This window comes from Artibeus jamaicensis, unplaced genomic scaffold (assembly GCF_021234435.1).
Source record: "Artibeus jamaicensis isolate MK-2021 breed Jamaican fruit bat unplaced genomic scaffold, CSHL_Jam_final contig_426, whole genome shotgun sequence".
NCBI classification, from domain to species: Eukaryota; Metazoa; Chordata; class Mammalia; order Chiroptera; family Phyllostomidae; genus Artibeus; species Artibeus jamaicensis.
Genome location: NW_026521826.1, coordinates 9596560 through 9621999, shown reverse-complemented (window position 1 = coordinate 9621999; position 25440 = coordinate 9596560). Strand labels below are relative to the sequence as shown.

At 45.8% G+C, this 25440-nt stretch overlaps 2 long non-coding RNA genes across 3 annotated transcripts; both read left to right on the top strand.

The window, feature by feature from the left end:
- Positions 1-658: 658 nt before the first annotated feature.
- On the top strand, positions 659-16381 carry LOC128627524 (uncharacterized). 2 transcript variants are annotated; one of them, XR_008391747.1, is made up of 4 exons: positions 659-874; positions 11963-12253; positions 13086-13248; positions 13631-16381. It is a non-coding gene; the product is annotated as an uncharacterized LOC128627524 (long non-coding RNA). The 2 variants fall into 2 exon arrangements; XR_008391748.1 differs by having other exon boundaries at positions 11963-12706.
- Positions 16382-18595: 2214 nt separating this feature from the next.
- LOC119048009 (uncharacterized) lies at positions 18596-24371 on the top strand. The gene is made up of 3 exons (XR_008391746.1): positions 18596-19186; positions 20167-20705; positions 20993-24371. It is a non-coding gene; the product is annotated as an uncharacterized LOC119048009 (long non-coding RNA).
- Positions 24372-25440: the final 1069 nt, after the last annotated feature.

Here is a 25440-nt window from a genome sequence, read left to right as displayed (position 1 = left end):
TCTTGCTCAGAGACTCCAAGAGGACCAACCTGCCAACACCTGGATTTCACACTTCTGACCTCCACAACAGTGAGAGGACACATTTCTGGGTTTTTAAGCCACCCAGTGTGTGGTCATTTGTTCTGGCAGCCCCAGGACACCAGTCCAGCTGAGAGTTTATGTTTGGGGTGCTTTGGGCTACAGTTAGTCCCCAGGAAGTGGCTGCCCTGCCTCCAAGCACCTAAGCACTCGTGTGTGGCTCTGGCTGGGTGGTGGGCGGTGACTGCCAGTGGAATTGAGCAGAGCCAGTTTCCAGCAGCAGACCCCAGAGTATTCTCTGCTCAGATAGCATGGACCTTTTGGGGTGAGGCAGCGGAAAGAGAGCCCCATGAAAAAAATACTTGGGCTTCCTGTTAATTAGACAGGGCCTGAGTGACAGAGGGTTAAACTAGAAGAGAAGTGACCATATGTGCACCGATGATGGAGGCACTTCCTACAGCTCGCACAGGGCTGGCCCTTCCCCAGGTGGGTCTGTTCTAGGAGCTGCCTTTGGAAGTGGAGAGTCTGCTCATCTCTGTTTCTGGGACCACCCTTCGAGCACACATTATTATACCACAGGCATTCCAAAGCTGGAAATAAAATAGCTATTATAATTTAAGCCAGAGGTGGGGCAGTGGAAACAGTGCTGTGCCCCTGCCCCTCCTCCGAGTTAAAGTCCGTGGCTGACACCCGCCCTCTGCTCCCTCCATGCCAAACCCTGGGCCTTGCAGACCACACAGTGCAGAGCCAGATGGCTGCCTGGTGGCTGCCAGGCGGAGAAGTCACCACTTGTTACAGGGGCATCTGTGGCCAGGAGTCAGGTGGGGAGTTCCTAATGTCTCTGGCAGACGTGGAGGTGAGTTTGCCAAATAATGCCTCTAGTTTTCTCCTGCTCCCAGATTTCACAGCACTTGGCTCCTGATCTTCTCTCTGTTTAGCAAATTCTTCTTTGGCTTTCCCTGAGCTCATGCCTACTTCATACTCTGTGAGTGTAAGGTAAGGGAATAAGGAATTATACTTTAAGGGTAATTATGCTTTTAAGTGAATTACCCTTAAAAATTACCTGTAATTTTTAAGAAATTATGCTTTTAAGGGTACCTGATGCCTGCAGGGGCTGGAACTGACCCAGGACATATAGGAACTGTCCTTCAACACTGTGAAGCCAAATCAGGGCAGGGAGGCCATGCTTTGCCACAGGGCCCCAAAGTTTATGGGGTACAGATTTTGAAATAATGATTCGAAAAATTATACAAAGTTGTAAGCTGGTGACTCCTGACAGATCGTCCTACCATACTCCTCCCTCCGCCCATCCCCACGCCACACGCAGCTCCCTGCCTGTCAAGGTTACCCCGTCTCTCTGTGTCCCCTACCATGGATATTTGGGTGCATGGCGCATGGTTTGCCTCTGTAGGGGCCACTCTCCCCTTGCCATGCTAACTATGCTTGTTCTGTTGGCTGAGGGCACTTGACATATTTCTGGCCCCAAATATCCAAATTTTTCATGATTGCCTTAGGAAAAGATTCTCTCTGTGTGTGGAGACTCCTACACACTCAGAGAAGGAATTGGCAGAGGAACCAGGAAATGTGGGTCCTTTACAAGGTCCTGCAATGGTGTCAACCACTGAAGTCATCTCTGTGGGTTCAATGTGAGGAGGAAGGTTAGTTCTGAGTGAGGGCGCAGGCTTCTACCAGAAATGAAAGGATTTCTTTTTCTCAGATGTCAGCTCATTTGAAAGCAGGTCCCTGTTTCCTTGGCTGTGGTTGAGGTTAAGAGGAAGTCCGTCTCCAGGTGAGGGGCTAAAGGCTGGCAGAGGTGTGACGCGGAGGACACTGGGGCCAGTGTTTCAGAGCCATGAGGTGGCCCCACAGCCGGTGTCGTATTCTTTCCTCTGCTGCCCGCACTCTGCCAGGTGGAATGCTGCTTCCTCACTCCACGGGCCTGCATTTTTCTAAGAATAAAGAAAGCCAGGCCTTGTACAAGTTTTCCCTTTCCCCAAAGCTAATGAAATCAACAAGAAAAAAAAGAGAAAAAAACCTCACTGTTGGTGATCAACCATGGAAAAGAATACAACCTCACACTGTAAACTGAAAAATGTTGCCAAGGAAAGAGACATGATACCCAAAGAAGCTCCTACCTCCATCTTCCCCCATCTCTGGCTCCCCAAAACCGTATGTAAAAAGCAATCAGGATTACCAGCTACAGAAAAGTGGCTCTGCCTTGGCTGGCGTGGCTCAGTGGATTGAGTGCCAGCCTGCAAAATGAATGGTCTTGCTGGTTCGATTCCCAGTCAAGGCACATGCCTGGGTTGTGGGCCAGGTCCCCCGTTGAGGGCATGTGAGAGGCGACCACGCATTGATGTTTTTCTCCCTCTCTTTCTCCCTCCCTTTCCTTCTCTCTGCAAATAAATAAATTAAAGCTGTCCTGCATATACTTATTCATTTACATAGCCTTGTCCTTGATTATATGATGACTCTTTGAGGGCAGTGACCACAATTTTTCATCCTCATATCCCCAGTCCCTAACACAATGCCTATATATTTTATATAACTTATCATAATAATAGCTGTGGTAAACTTAGTAATAACAAGAATATGTAAAGATGATACACTATTAAGTATAGAGCTGGAAAAAGAGAATTGCATAGTGTCTACTAAATACACTTCAGCCAATATGTGTTTGAGGTGCCCTCGGTTACTACCCGCTGGCTGGTGTTCAACCATGATGAGCGAATTGGTAGATTGTATTCCTGATGTCACTGCTATTTTCTGCCTAATGGCGTATTGACATAGCTAAAGCTGGCTGTCCTGATTAGAATCAGTTAGCACACTAGAACATTGTTTATTGAGCATGGTAAATGTTTGCCTTAACTTCTTTGATTTCTTGTCTTTAAAACAATGAGAGAAATGATGTGCTAAGAAGGTCTAATAAGAAAAGGAAATTAAATAATTTTGTTCAGAGCAGTAGCATCCTCTGCCCCAATCTCTTGATTTTCAGCTCACTGGTGCACTTTTATATATATAAACCTTCTTAGATAAAATAGTGGTGTGTTTATGTGTCGAATTTATTAAAATGTACTTATTAATAAAATATATACTTACATTTAAGGATAAATAAATAAATAAAATCTTTTTTAAGTGATTCGATAGGAGGAAAGTAGGCCACACAGAATTCAACCACAGTCTAAGAGAGAAACAGAAAGTTAGAACAGCAAACATGAAAACTAATAAAAGAAAAAAAGGAAGAAAGAAACATCCATGCAAACTGATGGATGAAGAAACCTATCCAAAAAAACAATGGACTCAAAGGAACAGAAGTAGATTCAAATGCCCTTCTGTTCCGTGCTGTGGTAGACACAGGTGGTTTCCGCAGACCCCCTCCAACAGTCCAGGCTGGCTGCCAGCTGCACTTGACAGTCTTCTGTGCCTAGGATGCCATGCAGCTCCCTGTCCCCAGGGCGGCTGGAACACACTGTCTGATGACGAAAGCTAGTGTCCTTGTCTTAAGGTGGGCCTGACCTGCGGTGTGGTTCAGGCTCCATCCAAAGGCCTAACTTATGGGGCCCACAACTGTACAAATGACTTTGTAGACTGTGGTAGGGGAGCACATGGAAGAGATGGTTCATAGCAATTGGGAGTCACGGGGCATCAATTTCTCCACAAACACAGAAAATCTTTTCTTGCCCAAGAAGAAGTATTTGTTGGCATGGCTGTGAGGGGAGGCATGTGTGCCGAGGTACTGGGTCTCAGTGACACTTTTCCTGGGCCTGGCATCCGAGCCTACCATCAGCAGACCGTGGGTGGTGAGCAGGAGTAACTGGTTCTCTGGGCAAGGATGGTAATGAGGTCACTAGTGAGCCATCCCTCCTGTGTCTTTGAATGGCAAAGTCTGGAGCATCTGCATTTCTTCCAGATGACAAGTAGGGGACACACCTGGGGACAGTCTGACTCTTGCTGATGCCATTATCTGTTTTCAGAAACTTCCCTCAGCCCTGACTATGGGGCCCCTTTGCAGGGAATGTCTTCTATTCTCAGAGTCAGTACCAATCCCCCAACATGGAAGACGGCTGAGGTTACCTCAGACAGAGCCAGCAGCAGGTGGGTCACCCTCATCCTCTGGTCATGTAGGTGTTTGGAGGTGGTGAAGGAGGAGTATCCGAGACATTGTGCAATGGTTTCTCCTGAACAACAGGCCTACACATAGTACCTGCCTGGTCCTGTGTGTGGCTCACCTTGGTGTCACCCTCTCAGTGTGACCTCAAGCCTTCTCTTGGAGCTCCTCCCCATCTGTCACCTTCCCCTACACATCCTCTTCCTTCTGATATCAGAAATTCTAGTTAGGCCACACACACACACACACACACACACACACACACACATTTGTATTAGTCAGGCTTCTCCAGGGAAACAGAACCAAGAGGATGTATAGAGACAGATACAGAAAGAGATTTGTTATGAGGAATTGGCTCATGCAATTACGGAGACTGAGAAATCCCATGATTTTCCATCTGTACGGTGGAGGCCCAGGGGAGCCAAGGGTATACTTCCAGTCTGAACGCCAAGGTCTGAGAATCAGGAGGGCCAATGTCCAAGAGCAGGGGAAGGGGCCTGTCCCGGCCCAAGCAGGTAGTATATCACCCTTCCTCTACCTTTCTGTTCTGCCCAGACCCTCAGCAGATGGAGTGATGCCCACCCACACTGGGGAGGGCAATCTGCATTACTCAGTCCACTAGCCAAATGCTAATCTGGGAAACACACTTACAGACACACCCAGAAAGAATGCTTTGCTAGCTATCTGGAAATCACTCGGCCCACCAAACTGACACATATAAAGTTGACCATCACTCTTTTCCTCAAGGTTTTGTTGAGAATGCAGATGCTGCACAGGGGTAACAGCACAGCCGTCAGCAATCAGCTATTTTACTTCTTGATGAATGACCGTCACACCTACCAGGGGTGCCCCAACTTTTGGTGTCTCTGGACCACACTGGAAGAAGAGTTGTCTTGGGCCACACATTAAATACATTGCAACATGTAATCACAAAAAAACCTTACACTGTTTTAAGTAAATTTACAATTTTGTGCTGGGCCACATTCATAGCCATCCTGGGCTACATCCAGCCTGCAGGCCCCAGGTTAGACACCCCTGGAAGCTTTGAGAACACAGGATGGGGGCACAGGCTGGGGCATGAGGGCGGGAGGAAAGGCGTGACACAGACCCTTAAGCGGGTAGGAGGAGGAAGCTGAAGAATCACTTCGTCTACTTTATAGGTCCCCCTTTGGGTCAGATGTGCAATAGGGAACCACTGGGTACAGGTGTCCACAGGGACCCTGAGTACCTCTTCCCAGGCCAGGCCCAGCTCCACCCTTGGTTTAAAAACAGGGTCAATGCAGCGGGGAGCTAGGGAAGCTCTAGGGACTGTGGAGGAACCCAGCCCGCCTGCCCCCCCAACCTGTCAGTGATGGAGCAGGAAGAGCCAGGCCTGGCTTCAGGCCTGGGGAGCCTGGCTGCCGGCTGCAGCCCCCTCCTGTGAGATGCTTTGTATTGGGTTTGGCTCCCAGACTGGACTGTTTTCCTTCCTTTTTTAAGATGTTTGAAGTCCTTTGATGAGTGGGTATTTATATTTCATGCTCTTTCATGCCAAATTAGCACTTGTTATTATTATCTAGAATTACAAAAGCATTTGGTGTTTTCCAAGTTTAGGTGGATAGCTTCACAATCTGAGACTATTCTTGTTTTGCATAATGGGGAGGGGTCCAAAACAGCCATACGTGTATTAAATTTCTGACAATTTAGTGATAATTAAAATTTGCCAAAGAAGTGACCAAAAGGAAACTTCTGGTGAATTTTTGGGGGGCAAAATAAAATAATTTACATTCTGCAATAAGAGTAATGGCCTTGATACTAGATAATTGGTGTGGCAAATTGAGATTTGGGGTTGGCATTTTTTAGGGTAAGGCATGCCTGCAATGTAAATGTTCACTTGCCTTGTACCCTCTACATAGTTCTCATGTTTTTTCCTTTCATTATTTTCCTTGGCCACTTTTCTTTTAACTGGACTGTGACTCACATAACAAATCAAGTGCATTAGAAGCCAGATCAAGACATTCAGGGACAGTCCCAAGAACCCGGGGCTGGCAGTCACCCCAGCTGGAGGGGAAGCCATCCGTGTCCTCCGCCAGCCCAGCTGGCAAAGGTAATTACAGTTGGAGGTGCTTGTTCAGGCCACTGGCACAGTGAGAACAGGTTGAGCTACCCCTTTGTTTTTGGCCTGTAACAAATGAAACAGCGTCTGCTCACAGCCCCATCCTGCAGTGCAGGGGCAAACTACTGCCCTAGAGGTCTTTGGAAGGTAACCTCAAAAATGGGCCCTCACTGTTTTAGGTGGGTCTCACCTGGAGGCAGAGGTTGAGGGGCAGTTCTCCACACTTTGCCTCAGGTTCTTTCCAAGCCCAGAGTTCTCTCATTCTAGATTTTATCAGGACCCAAGGGCAGCAGAAGCCGGCGGTCCTGATGACTTGGCAAAGAAGAAGTAGTGAGTCATAAAGTTAGTTATGATTTTAAAATATGAAGAGGCTGGTTCATTTAAATGAAATTTCACCTTCTCTTCCATCCAAAAGGGAGCAGTCAGAGCCCTGGTTGCACAGAGGCCTCAGGTGCCCAAAAGAACAAAGGGCACTCGGCCTGCAGATCTGGTTTGAAAGCTGCTTGTACAAGCGGCCAGGGCAGGGCCACCCCTGTGTCTCTCGACCCAGCCCTCCACAGCCACAGTCCCAGGGTGGCCATGGGTTTTGGGGTGAGGCTGAAGGCCAGCGAGGGTGTTTTCATCTTCATGACCAAACAGCCCTGGAATCTGACAGGTGTATTTTTTTCCCTCTTGTTCCAAATGTGTGTGTTTGTGAGTGTGCTTGTACGTGTGTATATCAAGTGAGAGCCAGAGAGGGGGAGAGAGAGAGAGAGAGAGAGAGAAAAGGCCAGAAGGGCACATGGCCTCCATCCTGAGTACCCCTCTATTTCAGTCACCTTGGAGTAGGGAAGTACTAGAGGCTTAGGTTGACTGTTATCTCACTAACAAAAAAGGAGCCTCAAAAAAACTTTGAAACAGACTAGTGCAGACCTCTGTGATGGGGGACAGATTCTACAAGGAACGTTGTATAAAAGTTGCTCTGTTTCACTCGGCTTAGTGACACGGAGCAGAGAGGAAGGGGTGAGCTCACTCAGGAGCTGACTCAGGAAAGTGGAGCTAGGAAGAGGGCAGACTTCACTCTGCAGCTTTGTGACTTTCTGGGAGATAGAGATATGTCTGCCTGGTGCCTTCCCCAAGAAGCAGGCTGAGTGTAGTGTCTCGGTTTCCTGGCCTGGGCATGAGATGGGGTATGGAGCCCAGGCGGTCTTTGTCGGAGAAGTCAAAACAAGAGCCAAGGCCAGCCCAGCCAAATAGCAAGGGATGGCAGAGTGGTTTCACCTTATGAGCCAACTCTGACCTCAGGATGCTGTGTTGAAAAGGATTCTGAGTTTCTATCTTAGCTGTGTTTCAGATTCCAACAAGCCTGTCATCAGGGGGTCTTCAAACAGCAGACTGCCCCACTCGTGAGGAGGCCGTGTCTGTCTTTTCCTCACCCTGAGTCACAGGGAGCTCTGGTACCTGGGGCTTGGACCCACTTCTCTCTGAGCACAGTCACAGCTGGGCCGCAGGCAGGGCAGATCTCTCAGTCCGCTGACAATGTGGGCCTTCTTCTTCCGGAGCGCTGGCAGGTTGGGACAGTTGTTCTGATCATTGCCCTGGGGACAGGGGCTTAGATAATGCTGTGTGCACTCCTGCCCCAGAGGGCCAGGCCCAGTCCAGAGTGGTGGCAGTCTCTGCACAGCTGGCCAGGAGCGATGCTGGCTGCCTCGCACATAGCCCAGGGGGGTTTGTTTGGAATTAAACAAACTGAAGCATTTAAAGCAATTAGGGCAGTGCTGATACATACTAGCTGCTCAATGAATGTTAATTTACTTTTCCTTTCTCTCTTTAAAAAACGAACTGCAGTAAAATATATATAACATAAAATTTACCATGTAACCATTTCAAAGTATACTGTTCAAGTGGCATTAAATACATTCACAAGGATATATATCATTGATAACCATCATCTCCATCCCCCTCCAGAACTTTCTTACCGTCCCAAACTGAGCCTCCACACCCTTTAAACACAGATTCCCTGTTTCTCCTCTTCCTTGCCCTTGGGCAACCGCCATTCTTTCTACGTTCTATATCTGTGGATTTGATGACCCTAAGAACCGCATATACCTGGAATCATGCAGTATTTGTCCTTCGGTGACTGTCTTATTCCACTCAGGATAATGTCCTCAAGTTTCATCCGTATCGTTAACATGTGTTAGACTTTCCTTCCTGCTTAAGACAGGCCTGATATAGATAGAGCACATTTTGTTTATTCATTTAGCTCTTTGTGGACATTTAGGTGGCTCCTACCTTTTGTCTACCGTGAGTAGTGCTGTCAGGGACACAGGTGCACACATGTCTGTTTGAGCCTCTGCCCTCATTGCTATTGTGTATACACCCAGGAGTGGGTCCTTTATCTTTTGAAACATCTTTGGCAAATTGGACTCTCAAGAACATTTGTAGATGTCATGCAGGTGGGAGTCTGCTTGCCATTGTGTGTACCCACCTCAGACAACTGCTCACTGCAGCTGAATCAGGGCCCACAGATGAGACCCGCAGCCCCCTCCCTGGACGGGTCCTCGCTCACCCCGAACAAGCCTTTTAATTTTCCTATGCCACTGCCTATCCCAGGCTGGAACATTCGTGGACCAACCTAAATGCCTCACTTTACAAGGGCTCCCTGGAGCATGGGCTGCAGCAACAGCCTTTTAACCTATGTCTGCCATCTGTCCTGGTTCCTGTAAGTCCATCTTCCCCACTGGCCCAAGATCTTTTTTTTTTTTTTAATTTATTTATTTTTAGAGAGAGAGAGAGGAAGGGAGGGAGAAAGAGAGGGAAAGAAACATTGATGTATGAGAGGTACATTGCTCCGTTGCCTCTAGCACACCCTCAAATGGGGACTGGCGCATGACCCAGGCATGTGCCCTGACTGGGAATCAAATCAGTGGCCCTTTGCTTTGCAGGTCGGCACTCAATCCACTGAGCCACACCAGCCGGGGCTGGCCCCAGACCTTGCAATACAGTTCAGACCCCACCACTCCCCACTGCCTGCACTTTACGGGATGAGCTCTGGCCTGAGCACACTTTCCAGTCCTTGGATTGCCGCATAGTTCTTCAGAGTTCTGCCCTTTTGATGCCTTTGTTTACGAGGTCCCCTCTGAATGCCAGCCACATGCCGCCCAACCCTCTCATATTTACCTCATCCAATTTATCTTTTAATGCTTTGCTTGAGGACCTGCTCCTCCTTCCTGTGTGGCCTGGCAGAGTGAGAACTCACAAATGTTTGAGAAATTCTCAGGGGAATGGCATTCGCAGTGTCCTCTCTCAAGGTGAAATGCAGGCATGATTTGAATGTTGCTTTAGAGGCAGGGTCCTGCCTACAAAGGCTGTGGGCTCAGTTAAGTCCCACTGGGCATCCCTCCCCTCCTCAGTCGGACAGTTATGTAAAGCTGAAGAAGGGGCACAAAACACCAGGACCTCTTTAAAAGTCACTAAAGGAGTGTGTGGTTGGAAGGTGCATGTGAAACAATGGTGCTGGTGGTTTCTCTTTAAGGATTTATTGCACAAATTTACATGCCTAAACCTAGGTGTATGTTTATATGTGTAGTCTTGGGGCTTTCTCAGTAGCAATGAATAGCACCACCTCTCTGATTAGTTCTCTGGCCTGTAGGGTCCCCTGGAGTGAGGGCCAGAGCAGGGCTAAGCTGTCCTCTGTCCTCGGAACAGCGCTCGTTTCATCTAGGTTGTGGCTTATGTATTAATAACTTCATTTCTTGCTGCCCTCAGTCTGGGAGGTTAGACATCCCCCATGGGCTTCTTGCCCTACATGTGAGCACATTCTTCCTTGTTCTCTGGAACAGTTCAGGCTTAAATATCACCCTTTGCAAAGAAGAATGTAAATGCTAGAGTGGGACAGCGCAGAGTTAGACAGGTTCGTAGATTACAAGTAGTGATTACACCGCTTTCTCCGTACTGCCTGCAGAACAATGAGCACTGCAGACGTGTTATACCCTGTGTGGGGGGACTGCTTAAACCTCCTTGGAAGGGAGGCTGCAAATGCAGCTGCCCTGGTTTCCGAAGAAGATCAGTTTAAAGTGTAAGAGCCCATTCTGTCACCAGGAAGCCAAACCACTGTGACATGGATGGAACCACTTAGCCTCAGAGTCATGGGCAGTGTGTGTCTGACCAATAATTTTTCTATCCTCTGAGTGTTAAAAAGAAACATCTCCCAAAGCCCTGTGTGTGGGGGACAGACCTTCCCTTCCTTTCAGGCCCTCCAGCTGAGGCTCTGTGGAACTGGGCTGCTGAGCATGCGCCAGCCTGGTGTGGGCCTCCATGCTGGTTCTCTTTCTGTTCGAAGTCCCGTCCTAGCTGGGGGTGCTGGGAGAGCCAGATTAAGGCCCTCATCCCAGCCCAGGGACAGGAGTCACTTCATGGTGGTGTCTTTAGTGGTGGTGGGGGGAGGACGGCAAGAGGGGCTCAGTAGGGAACACTTCTTAACTTCTGGTGTTTTCTTCCATATAGAGGGAGCTTTGCTAGCATAACACGCTGGTTGCCTTCTCTCATGTCACTTCCTAGAGGAAGTAGAATTACATCGGGAAGGAGAAACTGGGTTTGCAGGGCCCAGGTATGTTCTCTTCGTGGAGAACCAGCCTGCTTGCAAACAGCACAGGCCTGCTCTGCCCCTCCCAGCTGCAAAAATTCTAGGGGCAAGCCCCCTGCATGGTGAGGGTCTGCACTGATACAGCGCAGCCTCAGATAGGTGGGTGCGTCTGACTGAATCTAGGTTACTGTTAGGAAGCCACTTATTGCAGATATTAGAAGCCCCATTTTCCAGGACTTGTTATTTATAAAGGGGATATTTTGGTTTCCATCTGCTTGGCTTCTTTGACTTATTTCTCAAACACAACTTGGATAGAGAAGTTGGGGGAGACTGGGAAGAGGATGGAGGAGGTCATTAAATTTCAGATGTTCCAAACCCCTCAGTGGCAATGTCGGGGAGTAAGTTGGATGTGGGCTCTGGTACTCAGAGTGTCTTGAGGAACCCCAACATTTAGAAGTGTGTGTAGGAGGACACCCACACAAAGGAGGCAGACCCCGGGCTAGCCCTGGCAGTCATTGAATACAGGATGCTAGCAAAACATCTTTTTTTTTATTGTTCAGCAGGGTTTGGGCTGACAAACACAACTTCCTTTGGAAAATTCTGTATAGACAGCCTAGCCTTATAAAGAATGATTATATTTGGGGAACATTTTTGTATCTTTTAGGCTTTTTTTCCTTTCTCTATAATACCTAGTTGTCAGTCAGTTTTCTTTTGAGGGCAAGGAAGGCAGGAGTGTTTTTATTCATTACAATTGGTGTCTTTTGAAAAAGGACCCCTTAATTAATGTTTATGGGGCACAGAGCTTTTTCAGAGATACCCGTCCTCTCCTAACACACACAGCTGTGCTTTAGAGCCTGATTTTTCACCCAGCCAAAGGACCCCCCGGGATCCATTATTCAGCTCAACCTCTGCCTCTCCACAGCTTTCATAATGGAACCGCTTCCCTGCAAAGCTCCTGCTGGCTGAATCCCATTCATTCCCATGAAAAGGGCTGCCGATATTTAAAGTTCGTTTCAGGAAGGTTTCATAATAAGAACTGGGGAAAATAACATAATCTCATTTTAAAACGTTTCCTTCCTCTGTTCTGCTGATGGAATCAAACAATTCAGAGTTCCATCTGTCCTGTAACAGGTCCAGATTGCACGATGTGGTTTTGAAGTTGTTTCCTTTGTTTCAGGGCCCCTCCGGTGGGATTCCCGCCCTCCCTGGATGCATTCAGACTGTGCCATTTGATCACTGGATTTGCAATTCCAGAAGCAAAATAACGAGCCAGAATTGTATGAAAATGTCACTCTGCCCTGATGATCAGTACCTAGCACTGGGGAGAGAAGTCAAACTCCAGAAGGCAAAGTGGATTTTTGTTTAAAGGAACATTTTCAAAGTTAATATGAAAACACACAAGTATAAAATTAAACGACGACAACCACCCCAGTGGGAATCTGTGTGTAATGTGCCAGCGTGCTCGGAGGTGAGCCGTTCAGTCCCCGCCCCTCCCTGAGGCCCCGGACAACCAAGGCATTGTGTGCGACTACAGGCTGCCCTGAGAGACCCTCCCCGAACAGGATCTCAGTCCTGGGCGAAGGCGGGACGGCCGCCCCCTCCAGCTCTTCCCCTCCGTTCCTTGCCAGTGTTCCTGACCTGCCCATTCCCTTCCCTCTAGCTTCTAGTTAAGGGCTGGTAATTTGTTTTCTCTAAAGGCCATGCCTTATCTGTTCAGCTGCTATGACAGCCTTTGGGCTGGGGCATTGGCTTTTTTCCTGCTCTTGGATTTAAACTAATGTGCAGATTCTTTCTGTGTCACACACAAGTCTGCTGGACCTGAGACTGAAATAGGCTGTCAGCTCCCCCGGTCTCCGGGTTGCCGACTCACAGGCAGGTCTCGGATCCTGCCTGCCTTCATAAACACACCAGCCTCTTTTTGGTAATAAATCTATCTATGCGTACATCCTGTTAGTTCTCTTTCTCTGGAGGACCATAACTAATATAGCTCTTCTCGTCTTAATTATCTGAAACAACCCTGGCCTTTTAGTTCCCTTAAATCACGAAGTTTCTTTCCTCTCTGGGAAACTCGTACCTCTCCTTTGTGTCCTGACCAAAGCCTACTCTTCCTCAAGGGTCAGCCTGAGTATGACTTCCTTAAGAAAGCCTGACCCCTCTGCATGCCCACCCCCACTGTCTAGGTGAAGTCTCTCTAAACTTCTCCCCTGATACTTACCATAACTGTGATTTAAAGGTTTAAGTAGCTTAAGCAATTAAGGGTTTATTTGGGATTTTACCCATTTAGTGCCTGCCTTTCCCAGGTGATACATTCCTCAAGGGCGGAGACCGAATTGTCTTGGTTGACGCTGTGGCACGAGGATGTCCATGGGCGGATGAATGGTTCCGTGGGCCCGTGCGCCCGGGGCTGGCATTATATGGGAAGTGACCACGTCTTGCAGAAGACGGCAGACTTGCCAGGGTGAGGTGAGGAAATAAATAACCTGCCTTCTTTAACCTGTGTCGAGAAGTGTAGATCCTGAAGAGACTGGTGGTTTTTAAATTCTAGCTAGAATTTAAAACCACTGCTTCTCTGTCATGGCTAAGATAAAATTCAATCTAATTAAGGTGACAAGGTGTTTTCCAGTTGGCTAATTTTGCTTGTTGTGGTTTTTAAAGTGTGTGTTTAGCTGGGTTGATAATAAATGACTAAGAGAACAGATGAAATCCTAATTTTTGTCTCTTTTATCCAACACCACTTTCCCTAATGACTTCCATCTGGGGATAAATATGATTCATTACTTGTGTTTTTAAGTCGAAATGTATAAATTGTAGCTCCCTAGTGTGCCTCATTATTTTCACTTTGCAGAGACTTCCTATGAAGCCACGTTGTCCTTGGGCACTGGAGGCTGGCCGGTGCCGGACGAAATGGAGCCGAGCTCGCTGACTGGCTTTCCCACAGACGAGGCGCAGCCGTGGTTCCGAGGGCCTTGCACTGTCCTCCTTCCATGTCTTCTGCCTCCTGCCTCCATTCTTCCTCCCGCACACGGACTGAGCCGGTCTCCATCAGGGGTTTCGAGTAGAATATTTCACTCTCCTATTGAGTTCCAAATTTTATTTACAAGTCTCCAAAGGACATGACATGAAATCAACTGAAGAAAGGGGTTCCAAAATAATGGTAAACTTTGGTAACCTAGGAGGCTGTTCATTAACAGATTAGTTAACAAACATGTTTTGTGAGTCTTCTTTGAGACCTGTGTTATAGTAAATGACTGAGTTACAAAAGTATAGCATTATCTCTTTGTTCCCTATGTAATTAATTTTTATTAATTACATGTCATATGAAATGCAGAAGATGGTGCTGGACCTGGAAAGTCTGACAAGCTAGAGCGGAGAGTATGGGGAAGGAAGGAAAGGAGGACGTCAGCAGGAAACTTGCTGTTTTCTGGTTTGAGGTACTGAGTGCCCACAATGAGACATGAACTAAGATTCATTGAGCTCATTCCTGCTTAGCTTTATTTTTTTTTAAGATTTAAAAAATTTATTTATCTTTAGAGGGGAAGGGAAGGAAAGAGGGAGAGAGAAATATCAATATATGGTTGCCTCTCGTGGGTCCCTTGCTGGGAACTGGCCTGCAACTCAGGCATGTGCCCTGACTGGGAATCGAACCGCAATGCTTTGGTTGGCAGGCCCGAGCTCAATCCACCAAGCTACACCAGCCAGGGCCCTGCTTAGCTTTCTTTTGTGTGGCTGCCTGGAATGCTATTCCCCCAAATATCTTCATGTCCAACTCTCTTACCTTCTTTAAGATTTTCTGCAAATGTCACTTTCTCAACATGGTCTCCTTATCTGCTATGTTCCGAATTTTGTGTCTCCCCCCAAATCCACATTTGAAGCCCTTACTTCCAAAGTGATGGTATGTGGAGATGGCCCTGTTGGGAGGTGATCAGGTCATGAGGGTGGAGCCCTCATGAATGGGATTAGTGCCCCTGTACAAAGACTCCAGAGAGCTCGCTAGCCTCTTCCACTATGTAAGGACTTGGTGAGAAGACTGTCATGAATGAACCAAGATGTGTGCTCTCACCGAACACTGAATCTTCTGGCACCCTGATCTCAGATTTCCAGCCTCTGAAACTGAGAAATAAATGGCTGTTGTTTATAAGCCACCCAATTGATGGTATTCTGTTATATCCCCCTGGAATGGACTGACACTCACCATGCTATTTACAATTGCGCACCTCACTTCGGCCACATTCTTCACCATGTACTAAGTTCCCTTTATCCCTTCCAACTTTTTCTTCTTTTTACTGCCCTTGTCATCTTCCAAACACACATTTACTTTGTACCTCAGTTATGTTTTTTGCCCCTGTTATGAATGTACACTTAATAAGGATATATATTCACTGTTTTCTTCACTGATGCATTTTACATGCCCAGATAAGTGCTTGCATATGTTAGCTACTCATTAACAGGTGCTGAACAAACCCATGATATGGTCACATATTTTTAGTGAATCTACTTTTGTCTATCTTTAGAAGCATCATTACATTGAAATCAGTAAATAATTTACTTATGGACATCTGTTAGTTGGTGCTTGTTCCTTTTGTTTCCTGGTTTTTAAGTAGCTAAGAGAGAATCATTGGGGTGGTAATTTTATTGCCAATGGAAATACTAAATTTGCATCCAAGTGTCAGGTGTCTACTCTCTCTGGATGTTCTGGTTCACACTTCAGGTGCTAAAGACAAGAAATCAGTGGGAGAAGCAGGAGTCAGGATGGGATTCAAATGCTGAACTTTAGGTGAGTGAAGGCTATAGGAAGCCCCATGGGCAGAGACACAGAGTCGGTGAGAAGATTTGCCAATGGGTCATGGGGAACTAAGGTGAAATAGGAGGGAGGGGCTGGATGCTGTAAACCTGGAAAGCTGGGCAGGGGAGTTTTGGTGTTCTGTGCAGAGACAGCGGTGTGGCCAGGTGAAAGCTTGTTTTAGAAGAGTCTAGTGGCTGCTATACATCGGCTGGGCTGCAAAATGGAGTCAGACAAAGAGAAACCTTCTGCAAAGTTGTTACCCACATGCAAGTGAAAGACTGAACAAGGTGAGAGTAAAGGGTTATCTGAGAGATTTTCAGAGAAACAACAAAATTTTTCCCAATTTTTATTATGAAAATTTTCAAACATACAGAAATTTGTGAAGAATGGAATATTGCTATAACTATATACATTTGTATGTATTTGTGTGTGCATATATGTGTGTGTGTGTGTGTGTGTGTGTGTGTGTGTGTATATATAATGGCCTAGATTCAACAACTAAGACAACAGAACTCTAATTGGGTTTTATTTCATTTACTAAGCTTCTATAAGTGGCAGGGTACAATAGGTTCATTATCTAAATAGAATCATATTTTTCCAATTAGACCTCAGAATCAACATGTGATCATATTTTCTCATTATAATTTCAGTACAGTCAAAATACCAATACCATTTTTAGTATACTTACTCCTTGAATAAGAACCTCCATGTGAAGTCACAATTCATTAACTTAATGAGGAAGGCGGCGTAACGCTGTTTGGCTCCATGCATCTGTGACTGTGATCTTTGCCAGCAAAATATTTTTTAAATGTTCATGTTAGCTGGGTTGAGATGAAACATTTTTGTTTTGTTCCTCTCTAAAGAAAATAAAGGTTGATGTGGTTAATATTTTACGCCAAATATTCTCTGAGGATGAAAGGCTCGTTCATGCTTCACCATGTTAACCTCCCATGTGGGGGGAAAAAAAGGAACAAGTAAGAGTGAAGTATGAAGGTGAAAATACTGAGGAAAATGAAGCTACCAGCCTGACATCTAGTTGGTTTTTTTTATTTCTAGTAGTTTCCATTCCCCAGTCCCCTGTTTTAGATTGTTTTTTGTTGCTGTTTCTTTGTTTCTTTCTTCAGTCTTTAAGGTCTGACCCAATGTTACTTGCTATGCCTATCACTTCTTAGGGTGGGGAGCTGCTGTATTCTTGTCACACTTGTCACTCACCAATTCTCTTGTGGGTAACTTGTTAAAATGCCAGTTCAGTACATTCAAACCATGCAAGTGTCTGTTTTAAAACCATACCTCCGACTCACTAAGGTTGAGGTGTGTGGTGTTGAGGGCCTTTGAGGGCCGCTGAGGGCCTTGACTTCTTTATGTAATGAAGTCCCCTTGGGAGGGTCAAGAGAAATGGTCTGACCTTGAGTTTCAGAGCTATAGACTATCACATTATGTGGGGTTCCTAGCTATTTAGTTCCCATAATCATTGTTCCTGGGTGTGTGTAGTCCTCGTTCTGAGGGGGTAGGATAGTGTGAGGTGCCACACTGCTTCAGAATAGGTTGCTGGGGCCACCAGCTGAGAGACATGCATAGGACCCGAGTGCCAGTCAACTCTGGAGGTAAGCGGGCATGAGGGAGAGCATGGAGAGTTCTCTTGCTTAGTTCCTTGAGAAGAAGTTCCATTCTTCTCCATACACAATTCGTCAGCCAACTCTTAATTTATTTTTCTGGCTAATGAAGACAGTACTCTGTTCCTTTTCCCCATCTTTTAAAATTCATTTTTACTTGCACAAGTAACACATGAATACATTCTATTTATATTTGTCAAAGAAAATTCTATATAGATAAAGACAAAAAAAAAAAACCCCTTTAATTCCCCAGTCCCCAACCTAGCTCCTTCCGCAGAGGTAGTCGCTATTATCAGTTTGGTATAAATCTGCCCAGATTTTCTTGTATGCATTTGCATGACCACATTTACATAGAGAAATATATAGTTTTGTGGATACATTTACATAGGTAATGCCGTGCTTTTTGTAGTGTGCTGTTGCAGCTTCCACTGAACAACGTGCCTTTGAGGTCTTCCTGGAAGATTTTTATGTGGTCTTTTCCATATAAATCTACTTCATTCTCTCTTTCATGGCTACATTGTATTTCATGGACATGCCAAAATTTAGCCAGTCTCCCTGATGATGGCTATTTAAGTTGTTTCCTTTTTAAAAAATCTTAAACATTGTAATAAACATCTGTTGCTTCTTGGTGCACATACTTGAGTAATTCTCTAGGACAGGTGGAAGCTGGCCCAGACACCTGAAAGTGGCTTGCTGGTGGAAAGTCACGGACACTTCATTAAAATAGTTACTGCCAACTTGCTCTCCCTCAAAAATGGTATCAGTGCACCACCGATGTGTAGGAGAGAATGTTTCTCCACCTTGGCTATGGCCAATCTTGACTTTTTACCACTCTGTCTTGCAAAGACATAATATCTCACTTCCAGTTATAATTTGACTTTTTCTGAGAATTAGTGGGGGTGGAGGAAATTTATTAGCCGCTCACCTGCCATCATTTTTTTCTCATTGAGATGCCTTAGTTGTTTCTTTTAACAAATATGTGCATGCCTAGTTACAGAACAGTGTGTGTTCTCGAGGGATTGAAATGGAATGTTTCCATCTAGCCCTGGCCCCTCTCAGCAAGTGAGACGTGGTATCTGGTTTGGAGTCTGGACTGTGGGACCAGGGGAGATGTTGCCACACATCTAAATGGTTTGAAAAGCGTACAGTTGTTAATTAGTAAGTGCAATGGCTTTCAGTGACAGCTATTCTCTTTACTTTCAAGGCTTTATGATGTTGAATCAGATTTAAGTACTTGCCCATATCTCTTTTACAAGGTCCGATTCTAAAATTTATGGCTCCTGATTATCCCCGTCTGTGTGGTTTTCATTAATTGGCAGAAATATCAAGGGCTTTGCTGAGATCTTCTCATCAAGGACAGATCTAAGGATGTCATTTTCCCAGGTACGTTTGATCCAGTCACATAGCCTTTCCTCTGAACAGGAGACACATTTTCATGCCATGACACCTTGACTTCCAAAACACATGTTGTAACTTTTACCTAGACCCTCTGCTTCCCCATGCCCACTAACCACAAATGTTCTGCAGTCACCCTAGGTCTCTGAGCACAGCTGAAATCTTGAGAAACCCCTTGGGCTGGGAGCCGTGGGTGGGGCTGCCAGCAATGGCTGCTCTCTGGTTGGTTCCCCTTGCCTGACTCCTCTCAGAAGAGCCTTTTCCACTTCACAGTTCTCTGCTAGCCACACCTGTGCTGCTTGCCCTCTGACCCCTCCCAATCCAACCCAGCTGTTTCCCCTCAGTCTCCTCCCCACGTTCTGCAACCTGATCCTGAAGCTTCCTCTACCTACCAGGAGACTGACTTGGTATCTTCTACGAGGCCTGGGCGGTGTCTGCCACTGAGCCCCGGCCTCCCTCAGAAACTCAACAGCTACACGCCTCCTATGCTATTTCCTGGCTCTCCACCCCCAAAATGCACTGACAGTGACCAGATGAATGCTTTAGTGACCAGTCACTGGCATGGTTTCAAGTTACCACCTGCTGTTGTGTTCAGAACCTGTTTGTCCAGGTGAGTGCTCTCTACCTTACATGGTAAGGTCTTAAAACTGGAGAGTGAGAGAGACCAGTTTTATGCAAATCTCTTTATTCAGTGCTTAGCCCAGAACCATAAGCAATTGGATGCTTAATAAATACTTGGTGATTCTACAGGTGATTATTTCTTTAATTATGTATTTCTTGAACTTAGTGGAAGGTTGGTGGACTAGGGATAGAATGGTAGTGATTATTATTATTTTTTAAAGACAATTTATTTTTAGAAAGAGGGGAAGGGAGGGAGAAAGAGAAGGAGAGAAACATTGATGTGAAAGAGAAAAAACATCAGTCAGTTGCCTTTTGTGCATGCCCTGACTGCAGACCAAACCCACAACCCAGGCATGGGCCCTGACTGGGAATCAAACTGGTGACTTTTCACTTTGTGGGATGACACCCAGCCAACTGAGCCACACCAGTCAGGGTGGTAATAATTATTTTTAAAAGCTTTTTCCGGGGGTTGAAGTTCTAATTTTCTAATATGCCCAGTTCCTTAGAGGGTCTGATTTGATGCATGGTTCTGGAAGTGTAAATCTTATTTTCCAAGCCAGGTCGTGTTTAGTCCCAGAATGAGTTGTTATGAACAGATCTGAACAAACACAAGTGAGGTCATCCTGTTCTTAGCGTTAGGTTGTTGCAGGTCTGCTTTGGAGGCTTGTCTTCCGGAACCTGATGAAACAGGAATGGTGCAGAGTCTTTCCCTGCCCCCGTGCCCCCTCTGACTCTCTCGCGTCTCTACATGGCCAGGGCATCTGGCTTTGTGACAGACTTTTCTTCTTAAACAGCAAATGTACACAATTTAAAGATATTTAAAAAAAATGTGATACACGTCTGTTAGTGGGTATATGTATTATTGTAAAGACTAGCTAATTGTACATAGGATTTGGAATCAGAAAAAGCTACGGGTTGTTGTTGTTATTGTTGTTTTAATTTAAGCAATCTAACCTTTCTTAATTTCAGATTTCTCACACTAACATAGGTGAAATAACATGAAAAAAGAAATGTGAGTAGACTAATATATTGCCTCTTGTAGCTTTATGTTCTCACCAACAAGGCACTACCAGAGGGCCACCCTGACAGTAATACTGAGCCTGTGGGTAAGACCTGGCTCTGAGGACTGGGGCATTCTAATCCTGGCCTGACCAGTGACTCACTTTGTGACATGGGACTGTTGATTTTCCTGTGCAAGTTTCAGAATTGTAAGATGGGGACCAGAGCATCTGCGAGGATGATGTCTCCCACCCCAAGTGACCCAGAGGAAAAAGTTGCTGCATAACTACAGAATGGAAAGGACTTGCCTCCACACTGAATGTCACAGCTTAAAAAAGAACTCAGGACTTCCTGCCTCATGGTCTAGTGCCCTGGCCAGATGTTTGGTGAGAGAGGAAGTGGAAGGAACTGGCTCCAAGAAACTATCTGCTCTTGCAAGTGGCCGATTGGCCTGGCATCAAGGGACTTTCCCGGCCACTTTGTGAAGCTGGGTTCTTGCTGGCTCCATGGTGAGGACCAGGGACACTGCTGCTCCGAAGCTGGGTGTGGGTGGAAGCTCATGCCAGCCATGCCACCGCTTACTCCGTGTGCTCCCAGGGCCCGCGGCAGGCTCGAGCCTGGTGTGAACAGAGCTGGAATAAGGACTCTAATTGGAGGAGAGGGAGAGAGAGAGGTGTGGGTGGTAGCGGGGGTGGAGTAAGGAAAAAAAAAGAGGCCAGGGGAAAGAAAGTGGGCTCTCTTGTCCCATTTAACTTAATTTTTATTTCGAAATTCTTTTCCTGTCCCTTTGTTCCAGGCTGTCTCTTCCGCTTTGCTTCCTGATGTTCAGACTGTTGGCTTTGGTGTGTCTGATCCCGCTGTTCGCTCTGCCCTTTGACTGTTTTCCACTTCTGCGGCGGTGATCCAGGTAGTTTTTCTCCACTCCTGCTGATTCCTGCAGTTTCTAGAACATACTTTAGAAACAGCACTCTAAGAATGGGGTGAAAAGCCCTATTTATTTTTTAACAAGAACATATTTTTTTCTTTCTCTTAAAAATAAAAACACTCTTTATCTTCCTCTGATTTCTACAAGTCTCATTGTTCATTTTCTCTAATACCAATTTACTCCTTTCCCCCTTGTTCCCCTCACCATGAGTTGTTTTTTTGTCTGGTGACAGCTTTACTGAGCTATAACTCACATACCATACAGTTCAGAAGGGTGCAACTCAGTGGTTTTTAGCATATGTACAGAATTGTGTATCTGTCTCCACAATCGATTTGCTATCATTTTCCTCACCCCCAAAAGGAATCCTGCACCTCTTAGTCACTCCCAATCCCTCCTCTCCAGCCCCTGGCAACCACTATTCTATTTTCTGTCTTTGTAGATTTGCCTACTCTGGACATTTTAGATAAATGTATTCATATAGTATTTGATCTCTTGTGAGAAGTTTCTTTCACTTAGCCCAGTGTTGTCAAGGCTCATCCACGTAGAATGTGTCAGTTCTTGGTTCCTTTTTATTGCCAATACCCAGAGCTTTCGTGTGTCCACATGGGACAGATTGCGGTCAGGGTAAGTGTTGGCGGCCATGAACAGGAAGATAAATCACATGGAAAAGAATGCAGAATAATAGATGATTGACATATGGTGTGAGCCTTTGCCAAAAATAATGCTGAAATCATATTGAGGAGCATTAAATACATTTGCAGGTAATATGACAAAAACTCCAGAATTCAGAAAGGAACCAGTCCACAAAATATACATTCTCTCCATGCAAATCTAATGTTCCCAAACACTCACCTATTGTCCCTTTCTCCCTTCTTCCCTCTGGTCTTTCTATGGAAAGGAGCAGCATGAGGATGTACTCACACCTGTGTATTTCAGTTCCAGTCTTGGTCAACAAAGAGGGAAAGCATTTCATTATTGGGACTTTGAAAAGGCCCACATAGCAAAGCATTAGGCAACAGTTATATTGAGTAGGTTTTTTTAAAATAAAAAAGAGCCCTGCCAGGTAGCTCAGTCCAGGTAGCTCAGCTGGTTAGAGCATTGTCCAGATACACTAAGGTTACAGTTTCGATCCCTGGTCAGGTCACATACAAGAAGGAACCACTGAATGCATAAGTAAGTGCAACAACAAATCAGTGTTTCTCTCTCCTTCCCTCTCTTCTTCCCTCCTTCTCTCTCCCTCTTTCCCTTCCTGTCTCTCTAAAATCAATAAATTAACAAAAACAATAATCATAACAATATGTTCTCAGTCAGTAGGAGGTGATAAAGGCCCAAGATATTGATACGAGACAGTTTCCAGACTAAGTAGAATTGAAGCCCGTTGCCATAACAAGAAAGAGAGTTAACAGGCGCAGGAGCTGGGAGCAGATATCGGCAGATATGTGTGGTGAGACAATCAAGGAAATGGGGTCTTGATTTCCCTTTATTCTGGCGGAGGTCAGAAACCTTCCCCAGGGTCTCCATTGTGACAATCAGATTGTAAACTGCGTTTTAATATTGCAGCAGAAACAGCCGACCATGATTACTGTCCAGATCGCAAGTCACCAGCATTAATGTGAACTGTACGCTACGTGAGGAATACATGAGCAGGGTGGGAAAGTTCCCCTCATGCAAAAATATCTCAAGAATTATATTAATAGCTATAAAATCCATTAAATATAATTACCTTGATTAATGTGGCTTCAAAACATTAATAATAAAGAGGGAAAAGTCATTTAAAAGCTCTGGGGTGGCTGACATTAGGATATTTTGGGACCGGAAAGAGAGAGAGAGTCAGAGTGTGACTTACCGTGACCCACTGTCAGGTGACGGGCTGCTGTGAATTCTGAAATTCTGAGGCTCACACTCAGCCTGAGAGCTCTCACCTGTGTGTCATGTTCTCCGAAGGTCCTGAGTGACATTGCTTGTGCCCCTGGAGTTTTATGGAGTTCATGGGGACAATTTTTTTTAATTTACAGTCTTTGTAACTCCAGGACCCAGACATGCATTCATAGGGCTGGGAGGAAGAGATTATGCTAATGACTGCCAGACTGCATTCAGAGTTCGTTCTTGATTCAGATATGGAATGAGCAGGTATTACTATTGATGAGGTTAAGCTGGGTGCCGGGGACAAAACCATGAATAAAATCATCATGGTCCCGGTGAGGGACTGAATGCACCCCCAACCCCATTTATATGTTTGAGTCCTAACCTTCAATACGGTGCTTGGAGGTGGGGCCTCTGAGAGATGAATCTTGAAGGCAGACCCTTCATGAATGGGATTAGTGTCCTTGTAGAAAAGACCCCAAGGAGCTCCCTCACCCCTTCTCGTGAGGTCACAGCAGGAGGACAAATGTCTATGAACCTGGAAGCAGGTCCTTCCTAGACACTGAATCTGCCTCCAAGCTTGATCCTGGACTTCTAGTCTCCAGAACTGTGAAAAATAAATGTTTATTGTTTATAAGCCACCCTGCCTATAGCAGCCTGAACTAAGGCCTGTTTGCAGAGCTTTTAGTGCCTGGAGAAATGGGCATTAACTATGTATTTGGTTGTGGTTGCAGGAAGTGCTACGGAGACTGTTCAGGGGTTTGAGAGTGCTTAAGGGGACCTTGCCTGAGGGGAAACTTGCTCTAGCACTCTGATAAGCCAGACAGAGTTTCTGGGTCAAGCCCATGGAGTCCGTGTCTTTCCTCCTTTAAAATGAATTCTCCGCCCTCTTACACATAAACTCTGGCAGGCCACCCCACCATTTCTTCAGAGCTTGCCTAAATATATCCCATCATAGGCAGCAGTCATAGTCTGAACTCAAGCCAAGATCCCTATCGTGTGTGACAGGAATTTTTACTGTTTTCTCTCTTTTTAAAATTGTGGTGAAAAAAATACATAACAAAATCTAGTATCTTAACCAATTTATGTGCGTAGTTCAGAGGCGTTAAGTCCACTCATACTGTTGTGTGATTATCACTGCCATCCAGCCCCACAACTTTCTCATCGTTCCAGATGGAACTCTGCTCATCACACTAAACTCCACATTCCCCCTTCCGAGCCCCCGGCACCCAACGTTCTATTTCTATCTATAAGTTTGACTACCCTGGGATACCTCATACGAGGGGACTCATACCGTGTTGTCCTTCTGTGACTGGCTTGAATCACTTATCATAATATCCTCAAGTTCTATCTGTGTTATAGCATGAGTCAGAAATTTGTGTGTATATGTGTGTTTTAATAAACTGTAAATACTTGGACTAAAACTATATTTTCAGGGTCCCTGCAGGACACATGATTTAGAATATTAACATAAATGTTGAGAATTTAATGAAGGGACTATTTCTGAGGGTGTGGGTGTAATAAAACCAACAAGGGTTCTTAAGCCCCCCCCCCCCCCCCCCCCACCGAGCTGGCAACACTGGGAGGCTGTTCCCACTCCAAGGTCTGAAGGGGCAGGAGGAGATTATGATGATCAGAACCTGGAAGAAGAATTGTGGCTGGGGATAGGGTTGCCAGACAGAAGTTGAAGCCTTGGGGAAAGGTGGAGACAGACCCACCACTTCCCTCTTCTCTAGCCCCCCAACCTTCCGCAGGTGCTTTGCACTACCCAAACCAACCGTGAGCCAGAGGGCAAGATTGGCCCCCCAGGCACAGAACACAGTGGGAAAGGACACAAGTTGGATCTGGAGGAGCAAACAACATATCCATTCTATCGGCATTCTCCAGGAAATTGGGTGAGGTGAACGGGTGCAAATGGGGAAGCTGAGAACAGGGGAGGGTTGGGTTTCTCTAAGAGAAAAGGTGAGGTATGGGTATTGCTGAGAAGGAAAAATAGGTCTGGAAGGACAGAGAGAGAGAGAAGGGGAACGAGAATCCTCAGGAGGAAGGAGAAGGGATGGCTAAAGAGGATTTACCACACGAACAGCTGAAACTTTTTTCTGTGTCCTCAAGGGACTTTGAGTGAAGATATGCTTCATTTTCAAGGCTTTGTAGAATTTTGAATGTTGCACTACACTGGGACCTGGGAACAAGAAAGTTCAGTATTCCCTGGTATGGGAGGCAGAATAACAGCCTCAAACATGTCCACATCCTAATTGACAGGCCCCATGAATGTGTCAGGTTATTTGGAAATGGGGCATTAAGGTTGCAGATAGAATTAAGTTTGCTGATTAGCTGACCTTGAAATAAGAAAGATATTCTGGGTTATCTGTGTGGGCCCACTGTCAGCACCAGCATCCTTAACTGGGGCAGAGGAGGACGAACAAGTTGGTGCCAGATGAGGGCCACATGAGAGA